Below are 17,406 nucleotides of genomic sequence, written 5' to 3'. Positions count from 1 at the left end.
ATTGTAGATTCTTAATAAAGCATAAAGAGAAAGGGGCCGGGTGCGGTGGCTCAAGCCTGTAATCCCAGCGCTTTGGGAGGCCAAGGCGGGTGGATCACAAGGTCAAGAGATCGAGACCATCCTGGTCAACGTGGTGAAACCCCGTCTCTACTAAAAATACAAAAAATTAGCTGGGCATGGTGGCACATGCCTGTAATCCCAGCTACTCAGGAGACTGAGGCAGGAGAATTGCCTGAACCCAGGAGGCGGAGGTTGCGGTAAGCCGAGATTGTGCCATTGCACTCCAGCCGGGATGACAAGAGTGAAACTCTGCCTCAACAACAACAACAACAACAACAAAAAAAGAATATTGAGCTTTGATCAGCTATGATAATTTCTTTAATTTATTTTGGTATTCCACGAACCTGGGCCAGTACTTGGCACATAGTGAGTCTCAATAAATATTTGTTGAATAAATTATCAATAGTTTTACATCAAGATGGTGAAGTGAGCATATGCCTAATTCGCCCCACATTATTTCAAATGCATAGGAATGATCTATAACGTCTTGAAGATATTTAACAGTACGTAACCATCAACTGTGAGAGGAAAATTGAAAATTCTCACAGTCCAGAACAGAGACAGAAACTACAGTGGTGAACTAGGAGCAGTCTAGGATAGGGCTTCAAGTCCATGGGGAAATGCGGCCAAACTTGCCCAGTATGTGGTAGGGGGCTGGCAGTAGGATCTCAGTGTGAAAGCAAGGTTTATAGCCATGCTTCCTACGTGGTCTGCCTACCCTTTAGGACCATAACACCTATGCCTGGTTTGTGCCATATGAGTATAGGCATTGGAACGACCACATCTTATAGGAAGAAGCCCTGATCTGAGCTTTTGCTAACTCGAGGAGCCAGGACCAGGAGAACTGACAAACCACCTCCATGGGTATGGATATGCAGAAGAAAATTCCCATAGAAAATTAGCTCCCAAACAATATGATAACACCTATGGGGAACTTGGGCACCACAAAAAGTGGCCAAACAGACCCAATATCTGAGGATATGAAAATAAAGGAATGACCTAAAAAGGATTTTCAAGCAAGCATGTTTAAAATCTCTAAATTTGGCCAGGCATGGTGGCTCACACCTGTAAGAGACGAGCCTGGCCAACATGCTGAAACCCCATCTCCACTAAAAATACAAAAATTAACCGGGCATGGTGGCAGGCTCCTGTAATTCCAGCTACTTGGGAAGCTGAGGCAGGAGAATCACTTCAACCCAGGAGGTGGAGGTTGCAGTGAGCCAAGATCACACCATTGAACTCCAGCCTGGGCGACAAGAGCAAAACTCCATCTCAAAAAAAATTAAAATAAAAAAAAAAAACCTCCAAATTTTAAACTAAAATTTAATTTAAATCTTGTGTTTACAAGATGTGAAATACTATTTATGGTATTCCTCCTTTTGTATAAGAAAGCAGCTAATATCTGCAAAATATATTTTGGAGGAAGGATAAGCCAGATATTAAGCAATTTGATTACCTAAAAGGAGTGGGTGTGAATGGGATATGAAAAAAAACAATGAGACTTCTCTGAGTATACTTTTGTATATTTTTTAAAATTACATTAATATTTTACATATTCAAAAATAAAACTGAATATGAGAAAAACTAAAATGCAATATAAACAAACTAATGTAACTACATATCACACTGAAGATATAACTATGCAGTGGAATAAAGAATTAGTCCACTAACTTTTGACACAGCAATCTCATTGTGCACACTCAGTAAGATATATTATATAGATAAAAATAATGGCAAATCAACCTTAAACATTTCTTAGTGGTTTCTTACTGATATCAACACTGCTGCTGTAGCGATTCTGAAACTGTTTTGTGTGCATCATTGGACTTAGCAAATGAATAAATAGGCTGAAAAATGCATAAATACACTGGGAGTAGGGATTCTCACTGTGGGAAAAGGGAAATACAAGTTATGTTACGGGGGAGGGAGTGGAAGAACCATGTGATGTTGGATTGGAATATAGCTACTAGTATGAATTCATGATTCTATTTATTTATTTATTTATTTATTTATTTATTTATTTATTTTGAGACTGAGTCTCACTGTGCCACCCAGGCTGGAGCACAGTGGCATGATCTTGGTTTACTGCAACATCGGCCTCCCTCCAGTTCAAGCAATTCTTGTGCCTCAGCCTCCTGAGTAGCTGGAATTACAGGTGTGTGCCACACACCCTACTAATTTTTGTATTTTTAGTAGAGATGGGGTTTCCCTATGTTGGCCAAGCTTGTCTTGAACTCTTGACTTCAAGTGATCGACCCGGCTCGGCCTCCCAAAGTGCGGGGATCACAGACATGAGCCAGCACACCCAGCCTCATGATTTTAAAATGTCTGTCCGTCTAGTAAAAGGGCCTAGAATCAATGACATCCCAATGGTAGTGAGCACACAACACCTAGTTCTTGTACAGTAGTCCTCTCTTATCTGTGGTTTTACTTTTTGTGGTTTCAGTTACTCACAGTCAACCAAAACCCAAAAATATTAAATGAAAAATTCCAGAAATAACCAAATCATAAGCTTTAAATTGTTCTGAGTAGCACGATGAAATCTTGTTCTGATAAATCAGTTCTGCTTTATCCCTCCCAGGACATGAATCTTCCCTTTGTCCACGATGTTCATGCTGTTGTCACTGCCTGCCTGTGCCTGTTATCAGATTGAATGTCATAGCATGTATAGAGTTTGGTACTATCTGTGGTTTCAGGCATCCACTGGAAGTCTTGGAATGTCTTGGAATATGTCCCCTGAGGATAAGGGAGTGTTATCAAAACACCAGGAGATTGGTCTAGGTCTTGTTACTTGTTGCACAGACAGCAAATCACTGAGACGATGAGTATTGCCAAGGAAGAAGGCTTTAATTGGGTGCTGCAGCCGAGAAGATGGGAGCTGAGTCTCAAATCCATCTCCCTGACCAACGAAAATGAGCGGTTTACACAGCAGGGAAGAAATATAACAGTGTGTAAGAAAACAGAAACTAGAGAGGGGCAAGGAAGCAATTATGATGAATAAGGGGTAGGACATCTCATTGTCTCCATGTGCTGGTACAGTCAGTTTCAGTTCTTTTTTTTTTTTTTCTTTTGAGACAGGGTTTCATTCTGTTACACAGGCTGCAGTGTAATGGCAGTATCATAGCTCACTGCAGCCTCCGCCTCCCACCTCAGTCCCCATGAGTAGCTGGGACTACAGGCCTGCATCACCACACCTGGCTAATTTATTGTATTTTTAGTAGAAACAGGGTTTCACTAGGTTGCCCAGGCTGTCTTGAACTCTTTGACCCAAGTGATCTGCCTGCCTGGGCCTCCCAAATTTGATACTTTTTTTTTTTTTTTTTTTGAGAGGCCTGACAGTCCTTTCCTGAGGAAGGAACTCAGATAAAAACAAATACAAATTTCAAGCTTGGCCAGGCGAGCTGGCTCATGCCTGTAACCTCAGCACTTCGAGAGGTCAAGGTGGGCGGATCACCTGAGGTCAGGAGTTCAAGATCAGCTTGGGGAACACGGTGAAATCTTGTCTCTAGGAAAAAATACAAATTTAGCTGGGCACGGTGGCAGGTGTTTGTGGTCCCAGCTACTCAGGATGCTGAGGCAGCAGAATCACTGGAACCTGGGAGGCAGGGGTTGCAGTGATTTGAGATTGTGTCACTGCATTCCAGCCTGGGCAACAAGAGTGAAACTTTGCCTCAAGAAAAAAAAAAAAAAATGTTTCAAGCTTTAAGACCAGAAGTGTTTGTCAATATCTATGTCTATCAGAAACAAAGTATCTATGGGGCTATTGGGTTGGTTTCAGGGGGACTACTATATTCTAAATACCACCTGCCTCACGAGGTCGTTCTCTGAGGGGGAAAACAGATGCTGTGATTGAGTATAAAGATCTCTAGTAAAAATGTTTACTAAACATTTTTACTAGAGATCAACCATCATATACCTATGGAAGGACCAAAGGAAGCAGGACAGAGGAGAAAGAAGATGAATTGTGTTGTAGGCCTCAACCAACCCAGCAGAGAGCTCTGGAAAAAGTATTTTGTCCCAAAATACTGTCCCCAAATTGGGTTAAAACAGTGTCCCCAATGGGGCTGAAAAGCTGGGCCTTTTACTTCTTTCTCAGTCACTGGATGTAGGTGGCTTCAGGAAGGGCATGCACTTAAGTGAAACGGTTTTGCAGCTGAGGCAGAAACTGAAGGAGCAGTGAATTGAATTGAGTTTTTGTTGTTGTTTTGTTGTTGTTGTTTAGAGATGGAGTCTCACTAGATCATGAGACTGGAGTGCAGTGGCACAATCATACTTCACTGCAGGCTTGACCTTCAGGACTTAAGGGATCCTCTCACCTCAGCCTCCAAAGTAGTTGGGACCATAGGTGTGTGCCACCATGCTCAGCTTCAAGTTCTTTCTTAAAGGGTGATCTGGGTGGCAGATCTTCATGTCTAAAACACTGTTCCCACTCAAGGAACTAGATCTCCTTGGAGAAATGGCTGATTCCATGTCCAGGGCAAGGGACATGTGAGTAATGTGAGAAAGCAAAGAATACTCGAAAATTGATAGACTCATGTAAAAAAGATACAGTAGGCTGAGTGTGGTGACTCACGCCTATAATCCCAGCACTTTGGGAGACCAAGACAGGTGGATTGCTTGAGGCCAAGAGTTCAAGACCAGACTGGCCCACATGGCTAAATCCTGTCTCTACTAAAAATATAAAAATTAGCCAGGCTTGGTAGTGCTCACCTGTAATCGCAGCTACTCTGGAGGCTGAGGCACGAGAATTACTTGAACCAGGGAGGCAGAGGTTGCAGTGAGCTGATATCATGCCACTGCTCCCCAACCTGGGCAACAGAGTGAAACTCTGTCTCAAAAAAAAAAAAAAAAAAGAAAAAGGAAAGAAAAGAAAAAGAAAAGATACAGGAGCCAGCTAGAAGGGGCCCCCACTAGCCAAATTTAGGACAATTTGAGCAACAAAATGAATAAGGACAGGAATGGATTGTAACATATTGAAGAAAAACTTCGGCTGAGTAAGGTGGATCATGCCTGTAATCCTAGCACTTTGGGAGGCCAAAGTGGGTGGATCACAAGGTCAGGAGTTCGAGATCAGCCTGGCCAATATGGTGAAACCCCATCTTTACTAAAAATACAAAAATCAGCTGAGCGTGGTGATGCGCGCCTGTAGTCTCAGCTTCTTAGAAGGCCGAGGCAGAAGAATCACTTGAATCTGGGAGGTGGAGGTTACAGTGAGCCAAGATCGTGCCACTGCACTCCAGCCTGGGTGACAGAGTGAGACTCCATAAAAAAAAAAAAAAAAAAAAAAAAAAAAATCCACTGGAAAGAAAGAAAAAGCAAGTTGGATAAAGAATAGATAAGTAATACAGTAAAATCAACAAAAGTTGTTTCTTTGAAAATATCAACAAAATTGACAATCCTTCAGTTATGACTAACAAAAAAAAAAGAGGACTCGAGTTGCTATAATAAGAAATAAAAGAAGAAGGTGTATTATTACTGACCTTACAGAAATTAAAAGAATTATATGTGGCAGGTGCAGTGCCTCACACCTTTAATCCCAGCACTTTGGGAGGCCGAGGTAGGAAGATCGCCTGAGGTCAGGAGTTTGAGACCAGTCTGGGCAACATAGTGAGTCTCTGTCTCTACGAATTATTAAAAAGTTAGCCAATTGTCATGGTGAGTGCCTGTAGTCACAGCTATTTGGGAGGCTGAGAGAGGAGGATCACTTGGGCCCAGGAGATGGAGGCTGCAGAGTAAGCCGTGATGGCACCACTGCACTCCAGCCTGGGTGACTGAGTGAGAATGTCTCAAAACAAAACAAGCCCCAAAAAACCAAACTGGAAATAAAATCACAGAGAACAAAAACAATGGAGTTGGGGGTGGGGTGGAAGAAACTGCCTTGTTTCGGAGAAGGATGGAAATACTGATTTCATTCGGAGTGTATGATATAAATAGAATGCATGACTTCTAAAATGACTGGGGTGGCAGGGAGAAGAAACGAATGAAGAATGAAGCCAGGCATGGTGGCTCACGCCTGTAATCCCAGACTTTGGGAGGCAAGTGGGGTGGATCACTTGAGGTCAGTTGTTCAAGACCAGCCTGGCCCACATGACTAAACCCCATTTCTACAAAAATACAAAAATTAGCTGGGCAAGGTGGTGCACGCCTGTAATCCCAGCTACTCTGGAGGCTGAGGTAGGAGGATCATTTAAGCCTGGGAGGTGGAGGCTGCAGTGAGCTAAGATTGTGCCACTGCACTCCAGCCTGGGCAATGGAGCAAGACCTTGTCTCACAAAAAAAGAAAGAAAGGAAAAAAAAGAATAAAAGAATAAAGCCAGAAGTTTGAGTCAAACAGACAAACAAAAGTTGCAGAATGATATAGACTAATGGTACCACTAATATACATTAAGCAAAATCATGAAACAAAACCAACTCAGAGTAGTGATTGACTCAGGAGAAGGAAGGGATGGGACTGGAGACAGAGGACAACATTAAATATTTTATCTGTAATGTTCAATTCTTTTATTTCCCAAAAGAGAAACAAAGTTAAAACAAAACAAAACAAAACAAAACACTTCCTATTGACCAAGTCTGAAAAAAAATTTTTTTTAAAGAGAGAGACAAAGTAAATACAAACTGTTAACAGTTAAGAATTCTGGGTAGTGGGAGCATGAGTATTATATTATTGTTTGTACTTTCCTTTTTAAGAAATGTCTGAAAGCCTAAAAAAATATATGGGGAAGCATGCTGATTAGATTTACAACCCACATTTATTAATTTCATGTGTAATTTTGGCCTAATAGCACAACCTTTTTTTTTCTTTTTTTAAAAGACTATAAAAAAGCTAAAGATAATCCATCATACTTGTGTAAAAATTGGAATGTCAAGATGGAAAGGTGGAGAAATAATCTAATATTTCCCAAACACCTACTATCTGTCTGATGTTGTGCTAGGTTCATTACATGTGGTAGGTAATAGGTAATTTAATTTCATTCTCACAACAATCCTGTGACTTAAATAATGCTATCCCCGAATTTCAGATGTAGAAATTGAGATGAGATAAATTAAGTCATACATATAACACTGGGGATACATGAAGAACTTCTAGGAGTCTGTGGACACATTCAGTTGTGAAGAAATCAATTTCTACACCCTCAACTTTTAAAAATCTGCCTGAGAAAGCAGTGTTTGAGGCAGGTGGATTCTCCTTTTCCACTTCCTTTATTTTCAACAGCCCTTCTCCCATTTTACAAAAGAAAGACAACCCCTTTCTCCATCACTAACCTGACTTTGGCTTATTGCCCCAGGGGATATAAACCTCCCTGCGCCAAACAAAGGGAGAAGCCAAAACAAGAGTGTTGTTGTGGAAAAATGAGTGACCCTGAACCTGCATAACAAGACCTTTTGCAACACAGGTTGTTTCCAATTCTCTGTCTTCAAAAAAAAAAAAAAAAAAAAAAAAAAAATGCTCAACGATCTAATAGAATTGTCAACCAATAAATCATTAAAATTAATTTTTGACAATAGATCATGATGGGATGGAATTTTGGGTATACAACTCAGAAGAAATACAAAGATTTATAGGTTAATGCTGTGAGACAAGCTCTTTTCACGTCCTTCTAGTTATTTATGTGAACAAAGCTTCTTAGCCTTAATATTTTTAAAATATGTAAAAAGTCAAAATAAAATTGATACAGAACAGTGTCTCATTCTAACAATAAGCAATATTTATCCACAAATGCATGAACTAATTGAAAAAGACTTCATCCATCTCTAAAAAGCACATTTCAAAAAACTTTACATTGTGCATTTAAATTATTTTTCAAATCTTGTAAAATATTTAAGTTATTTTGATTAATTGTGTACTAAAGATAACTCTATCCAGGAAACTTTTTTATACTCCACCTCCTAGAAAACTATTTTTAACACATAGAACTTTATGGTGAAATAATTTTAAAAATTTTATTTTTGTACATATTTGCATTGCAGAGGTGTATATAGAGTGATGAAAAACAGACTTATACGTGTAAAATATATTACATTAGTACAAAATTCTGTAAAAGAAGTGAATGGAGATATGACTTTAAGGCAAAAAGGAGCAATGTAAAATTTATAACTGTTAAAGAAGTTCATTATGTATAATATGTAATGGCTAATGGTGGGTAAAAACTACTCTATTTAAATTTAATTGGATAGAATAAAAAAGTGATGTAATCATTTTAGAATGTCAATATATACTCTACCCCCAAAATAACTTCATTTTGTAACTGTTTAAACATGGGATGAAAAAGTTGAGATATCAGCTTATAATGTGAATGGTAAGGTAAGTAAAATATCTCACTCACTGTTGTGTACCTAGTGGCATAAGCACAGGGCCTTTCTCATATTAGACAACCAAATAAATTATTTCTAAATTGAATGATATGGGGGCACATAGGTTTTCAAAATTATTTTAGGGAGCATGTGAGCAAAAATGTTTGAACACACCTGAGTTTGTAACTTACCCTTGGCCCCATCACCAACCGAGGCCAAGTGTAGACTTGAACCCATGTCTGCAAGATTTCAAGGCTCATGGTGCTTAGACTATACCTGAGGGAGATAAAGGATGCTATGAATGTTGGTCTTAATTACTAACTCCATTCTGCTTAGAAATAATTTATTTGGTTGTCTAATATGAGCAAGGTCCTATGCTTGGTGCCACTAGGTATTAGGTTGGTGCGAAAGTAACTGTGGTTTTGATACACAATACTGAGTGAGACATTTTACTTACCCTCAAGAAGCTGAAAACTTTACATGAGAGATAAGCTGCCTTCATAAAATCTTTAATAAAATATTAAATGTAATAAGGGCGAGAGACAGTTACGATACGTGCTATAGAAAAAGAGAGAAGCAAAGCATGGTGGTGCATGCATGTGGTCCCAGTTATTTGGGAGGCTGAGGTGGGAGGATCGCTTGAGCCTGGGAAGCTGAGGTTGAAGTAAGTCGAGATCGCACCACTGAACTCCAACTGGGTGACAGAGTGAGACTCCATCTCAAAACAAAACAAACAAACAAAGTAAAGAAAAAAGAAAAGAAAAGAAAAGAGAGAGAGAGAGATAGACAAAAGGGTTTGAGCAGGTTCCAATATCATATAGAGAGATCTTTGTAAACATGTAAAATCTGGACTTTGTAAGCCAGGTAAAATTTGGGAGAAATGGGTGAAAGAAGGTAGAGAGAATTCATTCACCCATCCATTCATTCACCCAAGAACCTTTATTAGAGACATAGTAGCCAAATGTAATAAATGGGCCTTTAAAAAATCGTGGCTGGCACAATGAGATGTCTCCTTGCCCCAGTTAGAATGGCTATTATCAAAGCGACAAAAATAACAAATGCTGGGGAGGATGCAGAGAAAATTGAACTATTGTAGATGGTTGGTGGGAATGTAAATTAATACAGCTATTATGGAAGACGGTATAGAAGTTCCTGAAAAAATAGAAAATAGAACTCGCCTATAATCCAGAAATCCCACTACTGGGTATATATCCAAAGGAAATGAAATCAATACGTCAAAAAGAAATGTGCACTCCCAAGTTTTATTGCAGCAACAACAGACATGATATGTAATCAACCTGTGTCTATCAACAGATGAATAAGAAAAATGTGGTACACACACACAGACACACACAGGCACACACACACACCTACACACACTACTGGAGTACTATTCAGCCATAAACTAAGAATGAAACCCTGTCATTCACAGCAACATTATGAGCTTGGAGGACATTGTGTTAAGTGAAATAAGTCAGGCACAGAAAGACAAATACTGCTTATTCTGACTCATATGTGGAAGTTAAAAATGTTAATCTCATGTAAGTACAGAGTAGAATAGTACTTACTAGAGGTTGGGAAGGGTAAGGGGAAAGGTAGTAGTGAGAAGATGGTTGATGCAAACAATATTACAGCTAGATGAGAGGAATAAGTTCTGTGTTGTATGGCACTGTAGGGTGACTATGGTTAACAATTATTTTCAAAAAGCTATGAGTCAATTTGAATGTTGCCAACACAAAGAAATGATCAGGCTGGGCGCAGTGGTTCATGCCTGTAGTCCCAGCACTTTGGGAGTCCAAAGCGGGTGGATTACCTGAGGTTGGGAGTTTGAGACCCGCCTGGCACCATGGTGAAACCCCGTGTCTACTAAAAATACTAAAAAAATAGCCAGACATGGTGGTATGTGCCTGTAATCCCAGTTACTCAGGAGGCTGAGGCAAGAGAATCGCTTGAACCTAGGAGGCAGAGGTTGCAGTGAGCCAAGATATGCCACTATACTCCAGCCTGGGTAACAGAGCAGGAGTCTATCTCAAAAAAAAAAAAAAAAAAAAAAAAAAAAAAAAAAAAAAAAAAAAAAGAAAGAAAGAAAGAAAGAAAGAAAAGAAAAGAAAAGAAAAGAAATATCAGTTTGAGGTGATGGGTATGCTAAGTATCTTGATTTGATCATTACACATTGTATACCATGCACTGAAATACAACATGGTATACAATGATGTACAATGATTATGTGTCAATTTAAAAGGATAACAAAAAAGGTATTTATTGATGTGGAAAGATGCTTATCATTAAACAGATGATCAGGTCACCAAAATAGAAACTGTTTATATCAAGGGTCAACAAACTTTTTCTGTGAAAAAGCAGACAGCAAGTATTTTCAGCTTTGTGGACCATATGATCTCTGTCAAAACCACTCTGTTCTACTGCTGTATTGAGGAAGCAACCACAGATAATATGTAAACAAATGAATGTACTTGTGTTCCAACAGTACTTTATTTCTGGACACTGAAATGTGAATTTTGTATGAATTTTACATGTCACAAAAAATATCCTGGTTGACATAAATGAACTGTAAAAACAACATTTGGGAGACATCTGGAGAATTCGGAATCCTGACTGGATATTTGTTGATAATAAGCAATTTTAGCTAACTGCTCCTAAGTGTGATCATGATATTGTTCTTATGTTTTAAAAAGGAGAAAAGCATTTTTATCTTTTTGCAATATACACTGAAGTATTTCTGGATGGAATGATATGATGTTTTGCATTTGATTTAAAATAATCTGGTGTATGTGTGTTAGAGGGAATTGGTAGGAGAACTATAAATAAAACGAAATAGATCATGTGTTGATAATTTTTGAAGTTGGGTGTTAGGTACATGAAAGTTCATTACATTATTTTCTCTATTATGCATATGTTTGTATTTTACCATAATGAGTTTTCAACATGGCAAAACCCCGTCTGTACTAAAAATACAAAAAATTAGCCAGGCGTGGTGGCAGATGCCTATAATCCCAGCTACGCGGGAGACTGAGGCAGGAGAATCCCTTGAACCCGGTGGGTGGAGGTTGCAGTGAGCAGAGATTACGCCACTTCACTCCAGCCTGGGCAAAAGGGTGAAACTCTATCTCAAAAAACAAAAACAAAAAACTACTATAATTTAATGCTTACCATGTTCTAAGAAACTGGAAGTATAAACAAGGAAAACACATTGCTTGCCCTTAAGGAGCTTATGATCTGCTGGGGAAAATAGACACATGAAATGACCAGGTATGCCATGATTACCTGCTGTGCTATCGGCATGACCAAATGCTACAGGAGAACTGGATTCTGCCTGAGTTGGTCAGGAACGACTTGAAAGAGACAGTGAGGTTTCACTATTTCAGAAGTAGAATTTCTAGGACTTGATAACCTATGGGATGTGAAAAAGACAGAGTCAAGAGTAATAGAAGCTTTTACTATGGCCACCTGGGTGTATGGTGTGCCATTAATGGAGAAAGGTAATATGGGAAGAAAAATAGGTCAGGGTTGGGGCAGGCAGCGGAGAGTTCAGCCTTGGACCTACTGAGATTGAACTGCGGTGTCACGCTGAGATGTCCCGGAAGTGGTTGAAACTGTTCTAGGCAGAAGGACCGACAGTAACTAAGGTTTCGAGAGAGGAATGCACAGGATGTTTTTGGAGATCCTTCCAGATCCTGGACTGAAAGCCTAATAGGCTGGGGAGAGGCAGGAGTAAGGCTGTCTGGAGAAGTAGATGTGTTTTCTGGGAGTTGTTTTGGGATCCACCATTGATGGGACATATGATGATTATGAAATGGATCCACTGCTTCCCTGTGGGTTCCATTGACAAGGTCAGATGAAGGACTTAGAACCACTTTGGGGGAAAAAATCACTTGCCTGAAAAAAGCAGCCACTTGGATGACTATAATAAAAGTGATGAACACTCTTCTTTCATTGTTTTGGAAATACAGTATAGAGGTTTGGATTGTGGGCTCTAGAGCTATGCTGCTTGGTTTTAAATACTGGTTCCAGAATTGTTCGAGTTGCTTAAGGCTCAGTTTTCTCATCTGTAAAGTATCTAAAGTATAAGAGTAAATAAAATGATGTAAGCAAACTGTCTGTTACACAATACATTTTCAATAATGTAGAATTATTAGTTCTAATGGTATTTTTTGATGAGAATGTAAAGGATTTGATTACTTTCTGTGCTGCTAAATGCTCCATATTTTCTTCCAAGAGTGTTTTAAATTCTACTGAAATCAAAGGCCATTTTCCTCATGCCCTTTTCCTTACTCAAACAGAAATGCAAAAGATCAGATCTGAGATCACACTACCTGATTTTAGTCTATTTAATTTCTTTTTACTTCTTAATGCTGAAAACATTACCACAATGTAGTACACAAGTTCACAATTTGGGCAACCCCTTTCCTTTTATTCGTTTTGCTTGTTTTGCAACACACACTACAGTCCCTTACATGCTTTCAGTGGAACGGTGTTGTTTCCATGACGCACAGAAATTGCATCTGACTCAAGGAGATGAAGTGTTAAGAGGCAGACAGGGCTGGCCTTGGGCGCAGACTAAACTGGGGCAATGTGGGAGGCAGGACAGCATATCCCGTACCTAGAGCATCACCAATGCCTGCATGAGGGAGGAAGGGAGGAAAGAAGTGGAGGAGGGAGGAAAGAAGTGGAGGAGGCAGGAATGAAGGTAGGAGTTGAGCAGAGATGGGGGTGGGGGTGACAACAGGGAAAGAAAAGAAGGAAGAATGAATAAAGGAAGAGGGAGGAAGGAAAAAGTCTTGAGAGGAATGAATCACAACTAACATTGGTTGAATGCCAAATAATAGCCAGAAGTTCCCTGAGAGAAGGTCCTCTGTCCAGAGCCTGCCATCATGGGTGCCTCTTGGCTGTTTCTTTTGGGCTGGATACAGGGCTGGTATGGGATGTGGAGTTGTCTGTGGCCGAGCTAATTGTTCAGTGCCTTTCTATGATGGAGTGGGAGCAGATTGGCTTCCTCTTCTCCTGGGCAGTGGAGCAGGACTTCTCTTGTCGTCTAGAAGGATGAAATTTCAGTGCTTCTGAGGGTTTAGAAGGGGAAAAGAGAAAACCCAGGGCCCTGGTGCCAGGGGTAGAGAAGGGGACTTTACAAGGACTTATGCTGCTGGTTCTCTGGTAAGGGAGACCACCAGCCAATTTGTGCAACATGAGGCAAATAGGAGTCATGAGAATCTATTTGCTGAATCTATGTACACCACCGGCTCTACACCCGCCCCTGCCATCACGGTCTACCTCTATGGTCTTCCCTACAGTGAAGAATAACTTTCGGCAGATCAAGGGCCAATTCTCCCCATGAATCCAGCCCTTATTCCATTTCGCCTAGGCAGGAGACTTGACTCCTTTAGTAAGTCCTCCTGTCAGGCCACGCACAGTGGCTCACACCTGTAATCCCAGCACTTTGGGAGGCCGAGGTGGGCAGATCACAGGGTCAGGAGTTCGAAACCAGCCTGGCCAATATGATGAAATCCCTGTCTCTACTAAAAATACAAAAAATAACTGAGCATGGTGCTGGGCACCCGTAGTTCCAGCTACCTGGGAGGCTGAGGTAGGAGGATTGCTTGAACCTGGGAGGTGGAGGTTGCAGTAAGCAGAGATCTTGCCACTGCACTCCAGCATGGGCGACAGAGTGAGATTCTGTCTCAGGAAAAAAAAAAAAAAAAGAAGAAGAAGAAAAATAAAGTAAACCCTTCTGTCATGCCTCACACACACACCCCTCTCTACTGGTTATCCCTAAACTATTGACAAACAAGCTGTCATCTCTCAAGTCACAAAGAGAGAAGGGAATCTTTTCTTTTCTTTTTTTTCTTTTTCTTTCTTTCTTTTTTTTTTTTTTTTAGACAGAGTCTGACTCCATTGCCAGGCGGGAGTGCAGTGGCGCAATCTCGACTCACTGCAACCTCTGCCTCCTGGGTGCAAGTGATTCTCCTGCCTCAGCTTTCCAGGTAGCTGGGATTACAGGCATGCACCACTACATTTAACTAATTTTTGTATTTTCAGTAGAGATGATGTTTCACCTTGTTGGCCAGGGTAGTCTCTATCTCCTGACCTCGTGATCTGCCTGCCTTGACCTCCCAAAGTGCTGGGATTACAAGCGTGAGCCACTGCACCCAGCGTTTCTTGTCCTTTCTCACTCCTTCAGTTCTGTTCCATTTTTCTTCCCTTTTACAATGGAAGGCCTCGAAACAGTTGTCTGCCCTATGCTGTCTCTACTTCAACTCCAATTCCCTCTGCAACCCTGTTCCATCCTGTTCCATCAAATCCTTCTACTTCCCTCCACCAGCACCACCCTAATCTAAACCACCATCAGCTTTGATAGAACTATGGAGAAAGCCTCCTAATGAATCTCCCTGTTTCAATTTTTAATCTCCTCTGAACCATTCCCCATACAGTAGTCAATGTGGTCTTTTAAAAATGTAAATCAGATCTGGAAAAAAATAAAAAAAGACCAAACTATGGAAACATCCAACAACTTGGATGAATCTCAAGAGACTCAAAACTGAGTGAAAAAAGCCAATCTCAAAATGAATATTGTATGGATTAATTTACAAAACATTCTCTAAATATCAAACTTACAGAAATGGAGGATGTATTAGTGGTTGCCAATGGTGAACGACTAGGGGAACTGAGGAGATGGTTATTGCTATTTTATAGCTATAATACAACAGGTGAGATCCTTGCAATGACGAAACTTTTATGCATTGACAATGGTGGTGCAAAGAGGCCACAGTGATAAAACTGTATAGAACTAAACATACACACCACACCCACGCGCGCACACACACACACACACACACACACACACGAGTAAAAGTAAAACTGGATAAATCAAAATAAGATTAGTAGATTGTATTAATGCCAACATTCTGGCTATCTTGTAGTGTAGTTTTGCATTGGGGGAAATTGGGCAAGGCGACCCCAGATCTCTCTGTATTATTTCTTACAAATGCATGCAATCTACAATCATCCCCAAAGACAAAAGTTTAGTTAAATATAAGTTGAACCATGTCACGCCTTGGGGTTAAGCCACTCAATCAATGCCCTCCCATTGATTTTTGAATGAAGTGGCCTGACCATGGACTACACCTGCCCATAACATGCAATCCACGATCTGGTCCCTGTCACCCTGTCCAGCCTTACATTCTGGTACTCTACCCAGCTCTCCTGGCGCCAATCGTAATCACCACCTTTTAGTTCCAAAGCATCAAGATTTGGTCCCTCCTTCTGGCTTGATTTCTGGCAAGCTTTTACCTGGCTCTTTCATATCTCTCAGGGTTCAGCTTAAACGTCACCTTCTCCTTTCCTAATCACACTATTTGCACTTTTCCTGCACAGGCTTTATCCAAATTTGATTATTTTCTCACTTCTTTATTGTCTGTCTCTCACACTAGATTACAAGCTTTCAGGGCAGGAAGGGTACTGTCTGCAGACAATGCTGTTATCACCAGCGTCCGGCACTGTGCTTGGCACATGGTGAGGGCTCAGTAAAATGAATGCTGAGTGAATGAATGAGACACCACGCGCCGCTTTGCCATCGGTGCTTTCTTAGTGACGTTGAAACGCTCTGGATGGTGGCGTTGGGATTATGGATGGGGCTTCTTTAGCTCCCTCCGGCTTGTTACTAAGGGGAGGGGTCGTCGGTGGGTCTTTCACCGCCATTCCGAGCCGCCGGTTCCGCAGTCGCGGGCCGAAACGGCGTGCGCCCCGAACCTGGGCCGCTTTGCAGGGAGTGCGCAGGTTAGCGAGGACCCTGGTGAGGCGAGACGCCACCCTCACTAGGCTGTCTTTGTTGCTCCCACATCCCCAGCCCCAATCGCCTGCAGTGACTTGTGACTCCCTCTGGCCTCGAAGGTCCGCGGCGCGTGGGAGGTGGCCCCGGGCGCCTCCGGCCAGTCCTTCTCCCGGCCTTCAAATACGAGCTGGTCCTGGGGAAAGAGCCCGCCACCGCGTCGCCGCAGCCACCCTCTCCGCGCGCCCGAACCCTGCAAGCAGCCGGGCCTCCCCAGTGGCGGTGGCACGTGGGCGCGCGGGGTGCGTGGAGAGCCGCCTCCCTCCCCGCGCCCGCCAGGCCGCCTCCCGCGCGCGCGCTCCGCACGCAGCCCCAGTGCAGTGGGCAGAGCCCGGCCCGGCGCGCGCCCCGCCCCGCCCTGGGCCAGCCTCACCCGCCCCCGCGCTCCTGCTCTCTCCCCACCCTCCCTCCCCGCCTCCCCCCGGTGCGCCCCTCCCCTCGGGCCCCTCCCGCGCCCTACATCCACCGCCCGGCGGAGGGGGCTCAGTCCGCAGCCGCCGCCGCCACTGCCACCGTGCTTCGGCCTCGGTGCAGGCAGTGGCCGCCGCCGCCGAGACAGCTGCGCGGGCGAGCATCCCCACGCAGTAAGCCTGGTTTCTCTCCGCGTGTGCGTGCGTATGTGCCTCCCGCCCGCCCGAGTCCTGGGTCCCGGGGGAGCGGCTGCCCTCCTGCCCCGCTGCCGCCGCGGCTCCGGGCTGGTCCCTGCGGTCCCGGCTGCCGGGCCTTCTTGGGCTGGGTACCTGCGGCCTCGGCGGCCTCGCTGGGGCTAGGGGCGTCCCGAGTTGCGGGGTGCGGACGAGGGACTGTGAGGTCCCCTCTGGTGCGTGCCTCGGCCTCCCCTGGGTTTTCGCCTTGTTGGAGATGAGGAGGCAGTGCGGTGGAGGTGGGGGGACTGGGAGTGAAATGGGGGCTCTCTATGTTTTCCTGTGCGGGGGGGGGATGGTGAGAAGTGGGAAGGGAGTGAAGGGGGGCCCCTGGTTTTTTCACCAAGGATGGCGGGCAGTGGGGGGTGGGGCGAGGTGGGGACACGTCTTGGTTTTCTCAGCCAGGATAGCTAGTAGGGGCTGTGGGGAGCAGGTGAGGATGAGGCGGAGGTCGTCTCCCTTGGTTTTCCCATCAAGGATGGCGGGGATCGTGGAGGGGGGAGGTGGGAGACCTGCCTTGCTTCGCTCAAGGAGGATGGCGGGGGTGGCGACGTGAAGGAGTAGAAGTGA

General features: G+C 43.0%; 1 protein-coding gene across 2 annotated transcripts in view; it reads left to right on the top strand.

Moving 5' to 3' along the window:
- The first annotated feature begins 16,651 nt into the window (after positions 1–16,651).
- FHL1 (four and a half LIM domains 1) overlaps positions 16,652–17,406 on the top strand; it is a 65,702-nt gene continuing 64,947 nt past the window's right edge. Inside the window, exon 1 of one of the 2 annotated variants that reach the window (XM_074391683.1) lies at positions 16,652–16,776. The gene's annotated coding sequence lies outside the window, so the exon portion shown is untranslated. The remainder of the gene's footprint in view (positions 16,777–17,406) is intronic. The other variant, XM_074391680.1, reaches the window with a different exon arrangement.

This window comes from Saimiri boliviensis, chromosome X (genome assembly GCF_048565385.1).
Source record: "Saimiri boliviensis isolate mSaiBol1 chromosome X, mSaiBol1.pri, whole genome shotgun sequence".
NCBI classification, from domain to species: domain Eukaryota; kingdom Metazoa; phylum Chordata; class Mammalia; order Primates; family Cebidae; genus Saimiri; species Saimiri boliviensis.
The sequence above is the reverse complement of the archived record's forward strand: the minus strand, read 5'-3'. Positions and strand labels throughout refer to the sequence as shown.